This window comes from Mus pahari, chromosome X (assembly GCF_900095145.1).
Source record: "Mus pahari chromosome X, PAHARI_EIJ_v1.1, whole genome shotgun sequence".
Taxonomy (NCBI): Eukaryota; Metazoa; Chordata; class Mammalia; order Rodentia; family Muridae; genus Mus; species Mus pahari.
The window spans coordinates 13,609,861-13,622,616 of NC_034613.1; the positions used below are offsets into that span (position 1 = coordinate 13,609,861).

General features: G+C 43.4%; 1 pseudogene; it reads left to right on the forward strand.

Annotated features, from left to right (window-relative positions):
• The first annotated feature begins 7,750 nt into the window (after nt 1–7,750).
• Nucleotides 7,751–11,223, forward strand: LOC110313754 (annotated as a pseudogene).
• The last annotated feature ends 1,533 nt before the right edge of the window (nt 11,224–12,756 follow it).

Here is a 12,756-nt window from a genome sequence, read left to right on the forward strand (position 1 = left end):
CACTCTGAGGTAGAGTCTGTCTTTTTCCGTGAGGTGGGTTTCCTGTAAGCAGCAAAATGTTGGGTCCTGTTTGTATAGCCAGTCTATTAGTCTATGTCTTTTTATTGNNGAATTGAGTCCACTGGTATTAAGAGACATTAAAGAAAAGTAATGATTGATTCTTGTTATTTTCGTTGTTAAAGATGGTATTCTGTTCTTGCAACTGTCTTCTTTTAGGTCTGTTGAAGGATTACTTTCTTGCTTTGTCTATGGTGTAGTTTCCATCTTTGTGTTGGAGTTTTCCCTTTATTATCCTTTGAAGGGCTGGATTCATGGAAAGATATTATGCAAATTTGGTTTTGTCATGGAATACTTTGGTTTCTCCATCTATGGTAATTGAGAGTTTTGCTGGGTATAGTAGCCTGGGATGACAGTTGTGTTCTCTTAGGGTTTGTATAACATCTGTCCAGGATCTTCTGGATTTCATAGTGTCTGGTGAGAAGTCTGGTGTAATTCTAATAGGCCTGCCTTTATATGTTACTTGGCCCTTTTCCCTTGCTGCTTTTAATATTCTATCTTTATTTAGTGCATTTTTTATTCTGATTATTATGTGTTGGGTGGGATTTCTTTTCTGGTCCAATCCATTTGGAGTTCTGTAGGCTTTTTGTATGTTCATGGGCATCTCTTTCTTTATGTTCGGGAAGTTTTTTTCTATAATTTTGTTGAAGATTTTTGCTTGCCCTTTAAGTTGAAAATCTTCATTCTCATCTACTCCTATTAGCTGAAGGTTTGGTCTTCTTATTGTGTCCTGGATTTTCTGGATGTTTTGAGTTAGGATCTTTTTGCATTTTGCATTTTCTTTGATTGTTGTGTCCATGTTCTCTTTGGAATCTTCTGTACTTTAGATTCTCTCTTCTATCTCTTGTATTCTGTTGCTGATTTCTTTCCTAGGGTTTCTATCTCCAGAGTTATCTCACTTTGGATTTTCTTTATTGTTTCTACTTCCCTTTTTAGGTCTTGGGTGATTTTGCTCAATTCCATCCCCTGTTTGATTGTGTTTTCCTGTAATTCTTTAAGGGATTTTTGTGCTTCCTCTTTATGGACTTCTACCTGTTTAGCAGTGCTCTCCTGTATTTCTTTAAGTGAGTTATTAATGCCCTTCTTAAAGTCCTCTACCAGCATCATGAGATATGATTTTAATTCTGAATCTTGCTTTTTTTGGTGTGTTGGGTTGTCCAGGACTGGCTGAGGTGGGAGTGCTGGGTTCTGATGATGGTGAGTAGTCTTGGTTTCTGTTAGTAAGATTCCTACGTCTGCCTTTTGCCATCTGGTAATCTCTGGCATTAATTGTTATAGTTGTCTCTGGTTGGAGCTTGTTCCTCCTGTGATTCTGTTAGCCTCTGTCAGCAGTCCTGGGAATCCAGCTCTCTCCTGAGTCTCAGTGGTCAGAGTACTCTCTGCAGGCAAGCTCTCCTCTTGCAGGGAAGGTGCACAGACGTCTGGTGTTCTGACCTGCCTCCTGGCTGAAGATGAAAGCCCGAAACAGGACCTGTCCCAGAAGATGTGTTTCCTCTGCAGTCTGCATGCTCACCTGCACAGATTCTTCTCCGAGGGATCTGGGACACAAGATGGCTCCCTCATCTGCTCCTGGAATCAGAACACCTCCCAGTTGGCCACCTTTCCTCTGGTGGGGATGGTGTCTGTATACCTGAAACCCAGAATGGGGCCTGTCCCAGAAGCAGTGTTGCTTCTGCAGTCTGCACGCCCACCTGCACAGACTGGTCTCTGAGGGACCCAGGACACGATCTTTGCCATTTTAACTGTACTCAGACAGATGGAATCTTTTCCCTGTCCAACTACATTAGTGCAGAGGATGTCTGTGATTGCACAGGGAAGAGGGGCAGGGCTACAGAGGGAGAGTCCCAGAGAGTAAGGAGGAGAACCAAGAAGGCTTTGGATGTGTATCCGCATGGCATTTACCAGCTACAAGTAGATTTTACAAGGTTAGAAATATTAGGATAAAGCTTTTATCATTATCAATTGTCTCTGAAATTATTGCATTGGCATCTTGTAAATTGTGATATTATTGATACATAAATCTGATTGGTTAATTAAGCTTTAAGAGTCATGATTCTATGGGGCTACTGGGTGTTATAAGATGCAACAGTGAGGTTGGTGGTCCCATTAAGTTACTGAAATGTGAGATCTCTGACTACAGGGGATTATAGCAGAGAAGGAACTAGAGGCTTGAGGGACAAGTGAGCCAGATTGTGTGGGGTCAACCCGGAGAGTTGGCAGGTTCATTTTTTAAAATATTTCCCACAAAAGTTTTAAAGTAAGTTATTAGTAAGTATCATATGTACATCATGGAAATTCAGGCTGTATGATTGAGTAATATATTGAAACTCTTTAATAAAGGTGGAAGAGTTAGAGGTATAAGAACTCAGCCTTGAAGCCAGGTGGGGGTGGCAGTACACGTCTTTAATCCCAGCACTTGGGAGGCAGAGACAGGTAGATTTCTGAGTTTGAGGCCAGCCTGGTCTACAGAGTGAGTTCCAGGACAGCCAGGGCTACACAGAAAAGCCCTGTCTCAAAAAACAAACAAACAAACAAAAACAAAAAACAAAAAAAGAACTCAGCCTCTTTTCTATCTGATAAAGTTCACTCAGCAAGAAAGGAACATGTTCTCTGACATGGCTGTCTATCCCAGCAACATTTCTTAGAGGAAGAAGTGTTTCATCATTTGACATCTCTGTTCCAGACCCATTTTTATTTTTGAGTTTATAATTACTGTATTTGCCTCTTACCTTTTGATGTGTTAGAATGGTGGGTCAGGTCTTGTGAGAAGCAGGTTTGGCCGTGGCCCCAAGATGGCGCCCGGGACTGCCACCAAGTCTAACGGCTAACAACTGACTTCCTCATATCCCTCAAGATAGCCGTTAAACCGCACTGCACAGATGCACCACGACGAAAGATCAGATAATGTGACAAATGTAGTCGCCAATGAACTGTGCCTACGTGGAATAGGGTGATGGGGAGTGAACTAGAGGGTATAAAAGGGGATGGCCAAGAGAGGTCGGGGGATCTTTTTACTGCACATAGTTATGTTCTTGAATAAACTGCTTTGAGAAGGACATCAGTTTCGTCACTACTTTTCTGCTGGTCAGAGTTAGTAGTGACAAGGTCTCAACAGCATACTAGGCCAAGACAGTTCCACGTGGAAGAGGTTTTATTAGGAGGGAGAGACAAGGTGGTAGCAGAAAGAGAAGAGCTGGTGAAGAGAGAGAGGGAGAAGCATTCCCCTTATTTATATGGAAAATGACATGACACAGGTAAAGGTGAACCAAGTGTATTCTGGGAACATGGTAGCTGTTGTCTTGTCAACAGGTCTGTAGGTCGCACTGTCACCTATGTGATGTCTTAGGTTTGGGAGGTCCTGATTCCAGACAGGACTTTCTATTGTGGAGTCTTCCCCAGAGAAGACCACTCAGACATACATTTTAAGCTAATGGAAAGTCTTTCTTTGCTGCTGACAACTACACTGGCTGTTTAGGATCGCAGTGTAGCCTTGAGCCTTCCTTAGAGTAAACTTTTAAGCACACAAAACATGTTCCAGGGTGATATACTTCAGTTGACAAGAACACTTGCTCAGAAGTGGAACTACAGAAGTCAAAAAGCAAGGTCAGTTCATTTAGAAACTGTCTCAGAACTATGGACTTTGATGGATCAGGTCTTTCTTTTCATTTTGGCAGGTGGTGCTGTCTATGTGCTGACTTTTATGAACTGAATGGTACTTCGATCTTGGAGCCAATCGTGCTAAGGTGTGGGGGCCAACTAAGGTTTAGGGATCTGTTACATTCCTACTGGTCTTAGGGAATGAGACAAATCATGTACATAGTCCCCCTTTTCTTGTGAGAAGTAAGTCTAAGCCTCTCCACTTTCATGCCATTTCTAGAAGGGAATCTAAGTATAGTTTCAATAGTTCTAGGTCCTGATCAACATGTCTACCTAGTTTGGACAGCATCCGAAGAGGCACATTTAGCCAAACCATTGTTACAGTTCCACCAAGTGGTCTCAGTAATATGCCTGTTGTCCAGAAGATTCAAGCCATAAGGCAGAATAATAGGCATCAGGGTACAGAGAAGTGCCTAGGTTAAAGGTTTTGGTTATTAGATAAGTCTCATCCCCTTTTAAGTCCTATAATGTCAATTTGGGCTGCCCCAGTTACAATGACATTTGTTGGTTAGTGGGATGACAGACTAGTTAGTTAAGGTGGGGCTTGGTATGTAAGCATAAGCAGCATTCTTGGCACATTTCTGGCTGGTAATTATCAATTTCATCCCCAGGATCCGGTGCTGTGGAAAAGAATCTTGATTCCCCAGGTTTTCCTTGTTTTCCAAAGGCAAGAATTTTTTAACCAAAATGTCTAGATGTTTTTATTTTATGGCCATCAGATTATATTTTTCTATGGTGCATTTCTTAGAAGGGACTTTCTATATACTCACTTGTGTATTTTAAGGAAGCCTCAATTTTATAATCCAAATTTTTACAATGGATTCTGTTTTAGGGGCAGCTACAGGGCTTATATAGAACTATGAACTCTGTATTCCTATCTCAAAAATTAAACTCCAACATCTTCCCTTTTCCCAGTACAACCAGACATGTAAAGTAGACATCAGTGACAAAGGTCAAAATGAATATGGGTTTCTGGTCTGTAGTCATGATAGCTAATACCTTTCCTGTATTTGTCTTCCTTAGTTTCCAAATCCAGTCCTGAGAGCCATGGGTTTGGATGATTACCCTATTCTCAGACCCATAGGACAAATATAAGAATAGAAGTCCAAGAAGTGGAAGAATCTTGGGACCGATGAAATGGATACATACTCCCAAATAAAATCCACATGGCATGGACACTCATGGCTTCCACTTTCTTGGCCTGGGAATAGTGGATCCTTGGTGTAATGTCAGCTAATTTCATAGTCATAGGTGTGGAGAAAATCACCATGTAGCGTCCCTTCCAAGTTGGCTCCAGCTGTTTCCAGTGCCCCTAAGGCTGTTTGACTCATAAATTATCTCCAGATTTGAACAAGCAGAAACTGGTGATGGCTTTAGATGTAATCTGAGTCTCTTAGATAGCCTGATAAATACCCTTTATGGAGAACTAGAGAGCCTACGGTAGCTTAAGAATGGACGTTAAAGAGCTCTGCCAACAGCTGGCCTGTGAGCTTCGGAAGCAGTGGGGAAAATCTTTCAAATCTCATAGGGACTAAATTCTTATCTATATGGGGTACAGTAGCCCCAAGCAAAGGAAGGAGGTCTATCCATCCTTTGTTGGACTCTAATGAGAGCTTTGCTAAAGTCTCTTTTAATGTCCTGTCTATTTTTTAAGCTGCCCATAATTCTGCAGACTATATGCACAATGATGTTTTCAATCTGTGTGTAAATCTTTAGTTGTTAATTGTGAAGTTTTGGCTAGAAAGGCTGGGTCATTGTCAGACGCCATTGCTTGGGGAGGGCAATCAGGGGACCAGTTCCTGGAGGAGCTTTTAAGCTACTGTCTGGGCAGGTTTAGTCCAGATGAATGCTTCAACCCATCTGGAAAAGGTACCTGCAAACCTAGCAAGTAAAGTTTTACCATCCCCTGGCAGGCTGGATCTTGCCTAAGTCAGTTTCCCTAGAGTTGCTGAGGTGTTGATCTCATATTTGGAACCCTTCCTGGGTAAAGGATCCCTCTTTTAGCTTTATTTGAACACAAACCTGGCATCATCTTGGCCTTAGGACCAGTGACATATTTATCCCAGGCAGAAGGAGATGCCAGGTTGTATAGAGGACAGAAAACACACAGATGCTTTCCATGTTGAGTGTTCTAGTTCCTTGTCCATGGACCAGGCACAGAATAAAAATGACAACTGCCACCCAAACTCTTTGGTCTTCTTGTCCAGATAACCAAACCTGTGCATTCCAGGATCCCGTCTGTACATCCAATTGTACCTGTCAACTATATTGTAAAGCTCACATTAGTTTTTGTGTTGAGTCACTTTAGCCTCATGGAACATTAGGCTCCTAGAACCCTCATCTGAGGACTATGTCAAAGAACTTTAACCCATCTCAGAGGCTACCAGCCCATCATATTCATGGCTGTGGCCTTTAAACAGATCTTTGGATATTCCAAGAAAACATGATGATCTCATTGTCTATAAACAAGTTCCCTTTACCTTACTCAGCCACTAACAGTCAAGGTATTTGCCAGCACTTTCTTCCTCCAAAGACTGAGTCCCTCTTGTACCTAGACCTTTCTTTACCATATGCATGCTGACAAGTATGGATTTATGTAACTCTATCTACAGTGGAAACAAAAGGGTTCTCTGGTACTATCTACATAGACTCAAGGACATTTAGACACATAACAGAGGATTCAGTTCTGTCTCTTGCCAGGATGCCAGTATCACACCATCATACCAACACCCTTTCCTTGGGCTGTCTCTTGGTCTCGTTTTGACAAACTCAAAAGAAATCTAATACTTCATCTTGTTTTCTCTTAAGGATCTGAAAACATGGAGAAGGATATCAGAAGAAGGAATGCTGTTTCAAAAGCTCTAACATGTAATGACTTGTTAACATGACAAAACATTGTAAGAACAAAATGAAGACAAGAATATGGGATGCAGGAAGCAAGTAGAAAAGACCAATGCCTCAGAAGAATGAGATCGAGGAAGGATGGGCTAAAAAAGGAGGAAAAAGGGAAAGGAGAACTGAGAGATATGTAAAATGTTTGTAGAATATCTGAGGATCCCAAAATCCATGAAGAGAGCTTGAAATTCCAAAACCAGTGTTTGAGTCTATGAAATGAGGGCTGGGTATAGATGAGGGTTCAAAAAGCAATCATGAATCCAGGGACACTCTTGTGCTCATAGCTACTTGGGCTGTCTCTGCTTCTGGATGGTGGTAGGAGGACATCAAGGAGACAAAAGTCAGTTTTCCACAAGTCCTTCAAGGCAGCTGACTCCTGTCAAAGAACTCCTCCACACCTGAGCAAACATGGCTGACACAGGAAATCTAAGCTTGTATCTCCTGTAGTGCTGTAGATTTTGCCCTGGGACATGGCATGCCTCAAGGACTGGCAAGAGAGTGTACCAACAGGTAATCTAGACCCTGAAATGCCACAGTACTGTGAGGCTGGCTAGAGACTCCTTCATTTCAGTGTTGTCACCAGAGTGATCCTGTATCCACACTTCCTCATCCCCAAACCCACTGAAACAGCACACTTACATGTTCTCAGAAACAGGAAAAGAATTCCGCTTGATGGCAGTATTGCTCTATGAACACCAAGCGACCCCTGTCCCAGGATCTCTCCTCCTCCGCCCCACTCTGGGGAAAAAAAGAGGCCAACAATTTGCCACAAGACTACAATGTGGCTGAGTTCAATGCTGGATTTTTTTTGGGGGGGGGGCAATGATGTGATTTGGCATCTTGTTGAATGGACACTGCTGGTTCTTTTTAAGTGTGTGTGTGTGTGTGTGTGTGTGTGAATCTCAGTTCCTCAGTTCAACTATTTTTAGTCATTCTACCATAGGGCCAGGTTTTTACCCCGAAGATATAAACACCATATGGGAAAACTAAATTGAAAATCTACCACTGAATGCAAATGTTAGAAGCCACAGAGATGAAACTTTAGGGAGAAACTGGACTCAGGGTCAACATTCTCCCCTCCCCCATAGCCCAGGAAGAACACACTAACTAGCATATGTGCACAGAAGCCTCAGCTCGCATCATGACTCTGGGGTCAAGGGTGATCAGTACGTGTCCAGAACTTCCCTGGTTGTGCAGATATCCTATAACTGTGATGCACTGAGCTTCAGGTTCAAGGTTAGCTGCCCTCTCCTCCCCAATGCACTTAGAAGTCTCCTAACAGGGAGAATCATAGGACAGAGAAGAAAATGGGCAGTTGGCACAGGGAAACTTAATCAGGGTCTAGGAACAGGAATAGATTTTTACCTGACACAGGAAGGTTCCAAGTTCCACAGAGGAAAAAAACAAACAAACAAAACAAAACAAAGCAGGAAATTTCCAATATGAGTTCTTTGGATCCTTAAGGCACTGTTCGGATCAGACTAGAGAGGGCAGCTGCCAACCAAACACTTTGGTCTTCTCATCCAAACATCTCAACTTAAGGAGTCTATGAACCTGTCTTTTCATTCAAGTGGATATTCTGGGCCATTACCTCATCTTGGGTGAGTTTGGAAATGGAGGCTCCCTTTTCCTTTGCTGAAAGTTAATGTACTGGATGATCCTGGTCATGGGGCATAAAAATATCCAAGGAAGAATCATGATTCCATCCTAGGGGCTGCCTGACTGCCAGGTCCTAGGTGAGGCTACAAACCATCTCTTTGGACCAATCTTGACACTAGTATGGTCTCTCTATCATTTACCATCTCAACTGTTATCCCTCACATTGTCAATCGTCACTTCCCGAGGATGTCCTTTCTGCAACCTCTCTTGTGGACTCCCACTGTCCTCTGTGCATCATAGAGTCCAGCTCCAGGAATGATTTCATTGTAAGTTCTAGCCAAGTTGGGGTGGCTCTCTTCCTCATGCCAACTGCCCACATGCTTTGAAGGTAAAGCTTTGTTGTGGCTTTTCACCTTTACAGGCTAGGGTGTTGTACAGGGGACCTGATTTTGTTGTTGAACCTTGGCTTCTAGTTTCAAGACAGAGCTCTTCCAGCAAAACTCCTGAAGGACAGCAGAAGAATAAAGGGAATAAAAAGGAAACCAAAGACAGGAAATAAGGCAAGTTGGAGAAAACAAAGCATAGAAAACAGGCTGAGCATCTCAGCATGGAAGGAACAGAGGGAATTAAAAGTTATAGGGAAGAAAAAAGGAAGAAGGGAGGGAGAGGGGAGAGTGGAGTAGACAGTATGATGAAGAAACTAAAGGACTGATACATTTTTTGACCTCTAGGTGGCATTCTGGAGGCCCTGAAGCTCATAAACACAGTCCAGAAACCGATGGCACTAACCGATTTCAAGAATGAGGCATATATGCAGGTAGGTGCCTAAAAAACAGGTCAGAAGCAATTGGGGAGATTCCTAACCTTGATAAAATCAAGTTACCCTCACATCTGCACCCCCAGTTGATGAATCCAAGGTAGTGTTCCTCATCACTGTGCCAAAACACTGCTGCCGTGAGATCGCAAAGCCCATATTCCTGAGTAGCTGAATTTATGGCTAGGAAACCAAACCCTGGCTAACCTCAGAACAGGCCAGTTGGCTGGAGCTACCTTCACTTGTTCACAGGTTGTTCACTGATTCAGTATTTGAACCAGAAGCCCTATGTATCCCTCACTCCCAGACCTGCTGAGGAAAGGCATGTGGAGGTGTTGGCAGGAACAGCAAAGCAGTTCCACTGGATGGCAGTGTAGGATCAAGAATGCCAAAATACCGTTCTTCTAGCTTCATTCCCTCCGCCCTTCTCTGAGGGAAAAAATAAAAGGTGAAAAAGATCAACTTAACAGTTGACTCCAAAATATCAAAGGTATAACATGGCCTCTTTCACTATGCCTGTGGATCACTTAGACTTAGTTTTTCCTCACCTACTTCTATCAGGAAACCTCTCCTGTTCTCTCCTAACCACCGCCCCTATACTTACATGTGCATCTGTTTCATTGTGCATGTCTACTATTGACTAGACCGCACATGGAAGAGGGCTTATGTCTATTTCGCTTTTTCAGATTTTTTCTCCTCACCTGTCATCATTCTTTCCAGCCCATGTGGGAGCCAATTTCATAATTTTACCTTTCGGCATGCTAAATACAATATGAAAATCCCAGGAAAATGGATCGTGTTGTATTATCTTTAGGGAATGAAAATAAACTTTTCAAATAGAAATGAATTTCCTATCACCAATGCTGATGCTGGCTCTTGGGAACAATTAAAAATAAATGGGTCCAGGGAAAATATCTTGGACAATTTTTTTCTAAAATTGTTTTGTTGCTGGGGACAGCATACAATGACAGGGATTGCCTGCAGCAGGCCCTGATGGAGACATCTCAGAATCTGCTGCAGCTCCTCAAAGAAAAGGATGGTGTTGGGGACCCTGAAAAGCAGGACACAGATCCCTCCAGGAGACTTGCCATCTGAAATAAGGATCGTTAAACATATAGATATACATATATAGACACACACACATATATATGACAACTCTCTCATCTTTGATAAATTACAATTCATTTTTTTGAAGAGGTGAAATAATTTTCTGCTTGTTTTGTTCTTTGTTTTTCTTGAACTAGAGACCAATTTGAAAAGCAGTTATTTAAGGAATACAAAACTAGCTTCTTCTTCTTCTTCTTCTNCTTCTTCTTCTTCTTCTTCTTCTTCTTCTTCTTCTTCTTCTTCTTCTTCTTCTTCTTCTTCTTCTTCTTCTTCTTCTTCTTCTTCTGGAAAACACCAAAAGGCCAGGAGGACGCGGGGTCCAAGATTAGAAGGCTGTGGAGGCTTCTACTGAGGATTCCGCAGAGGTCTTAGGGGCCAGGGCCACAGGACTCGCAAAGGTAAAGCTAAGGAGAAAGAATGGATCCTGATCACCAAGCTGGGCTGCCTGGTTAAGAACACGAAGATCAAATCCTTGGAGGAAATCTACCTGTTCCCTATGCCCATCAAGGAGTCTGAGATTATTGACTTTTTCCTGGGTGCATCCTTAAAGGAAGAGGTTCTGCCAGTGCAGAAGCAGACTTGGGCTGGCCAGCGGACCAGGTTCAAGGCTTTCGTCACTATTGGGGACTACAATGGTCATGTTGCTCTTGGTGTTAAGTGCTCCAAGGAGGTTGCCACTGCCATCCCAGGGGCCATCATCTAGGCCAAGCTTTCCATTGTCCCCGTGTGGAGAGCCTATTGGGAGAACAGGACTGGCAAGCCCCACACTGTTCCATGCAAGGTGACAGACCACAGACCACTATGGCTCTGTGCCAGGGCATCTCATCCCTGCCCCTAGAGGCACTGCCATTGCCTCTACTACAGTGCCCAAGAACCTACTGATGGTGGCCAGTAGAGATGACTGCTACACTTCAGCCCAGAGGCTGCACTTCCACCCTAGGCAACTTTGCCAAGGCACCTTGATGACACCTTGAAGAGCTATAGATACCAGACTCTTGAACTCTGGAAATAGACTGTTCACTAAGTCTCCTTATCAGGAATTCACTGATCATCTTGTGAAAACCCACATTAGTATGTCTGTTCAGAGGACCTAGGATCCAGCTGTGGCTACTGCATAAGGGATTTTTATACAAGAAAAATAAATGAATTAAGTCTGTTAAAAAAAAAAAGAATGCAAAACTACACATAGAACCAGAGGTACCTTGGCAGAATCAGGTTCTGGCATAACTTTCAGTTTGCTTGGACAGTCACTGAGATTATCGTGGGCTAATTCCAACTGAGGAAACACAAATGAAGCAGAAAGTACAGACCCAGGGTAGCACTTTCCACAGCTGACTCTACAGGGATCTTAACTTCATCAGGCTCATATCTTATTAATTTAAATATAAGTCATTTTAGGTCTGAATTATTTGTAAACGTCCCAGGAGTCTGAGCAGTGGACACAATGNTTTAGCAGGAAATGCCCACAAAAAACTGCCTGTGGTGAATCTCCAGGACCAGGGAGTGCTGGAGCCTGTGGAGACACTCCCCAAATCGCTACTCCCCAAAACTCCCTGCTCCTCTAACCAAGAAGCTTTTTCCCTAAGGCCACCAGCAAAGCTTCTAGTGTCCCCAAGTGGAAATCCAGCCTCTAGGAAGGTCCTGCCATGTTGTCTAGTTCATAAACACCTCAAACCTGGGTGGCTACAAATGAAGATCCTGGTGGACCCAGAAAGTGCCTTTTAGAAGGGAAGTTCGCAGAAGGGAAGTTCACCAAGAGCACAGAATCTGAAGGCAGACTTACTGCCACGTCCTCCAGCCATAAACCTCAGTGCCAGCAAAGGAAGACCCTAGGGGCCCCAGGAAGTCCCTTTTAGAGGGGAACTTCCCCAAGAGAACTCCAAACCTGAAAGTTCCTTGCCGCGAAGCGGTAGCCATACTGCTGCGCACATCTCTTTCGCGGCAAAGAACTGGCTGCTGGGAAAGTGCTCCAGCAACTCGCTGCAATCAGAGAGGCAGGAAGATGCCCTGCAGTTAAAAAGCAGTACATCAAGCTGCCAAAACAAAACAAAACAACAACAACAAAAAACAAATGAACAGAGAGGAAGAAAATGGCTAAAGAATCTCTGCCAGGGAAGAGAATGTGAAACTGAAGAAGAGAATCCACTGGTGGTGGAGTTGCATATCAGGGAATGATGGCGGAAGCTGGAATCCTTCCTGCCTCCTTACAAAACCACAGAGTCTAAGCTTGGGGTGTCGAGTGGACACCCTCATTGCAGGTTGCACAAAACTACCAGTGTGACTTTCAGGAGGCATGGCAAGCAGTCTGATTTTCTGATTGAGCACCATGAATGTCCTTTGAGAGGAGCTGACTGTGGTCACTGAGCCTCTCTGGGGATACTTCCTCCAGAATGCAGAAAACATGAAGCAGAATGTGCAGAATCAAATCTAAGATTGCAGGGCTGAATTTTCCATGTTCTGTCCTAACCTGAGCCCTTCCCTCACTAGTGCATGTGTTTCATTGCACAGCAATACTATTGACTAGACTGCACATGGGGGGGGGGGCTTAGGTCCTTTTCTCTTTTAACATTGTCCCCGCTCCTGTATCAGCATACTTTCCAGCCCATCCATCCTTGTGGGAGCCAGTT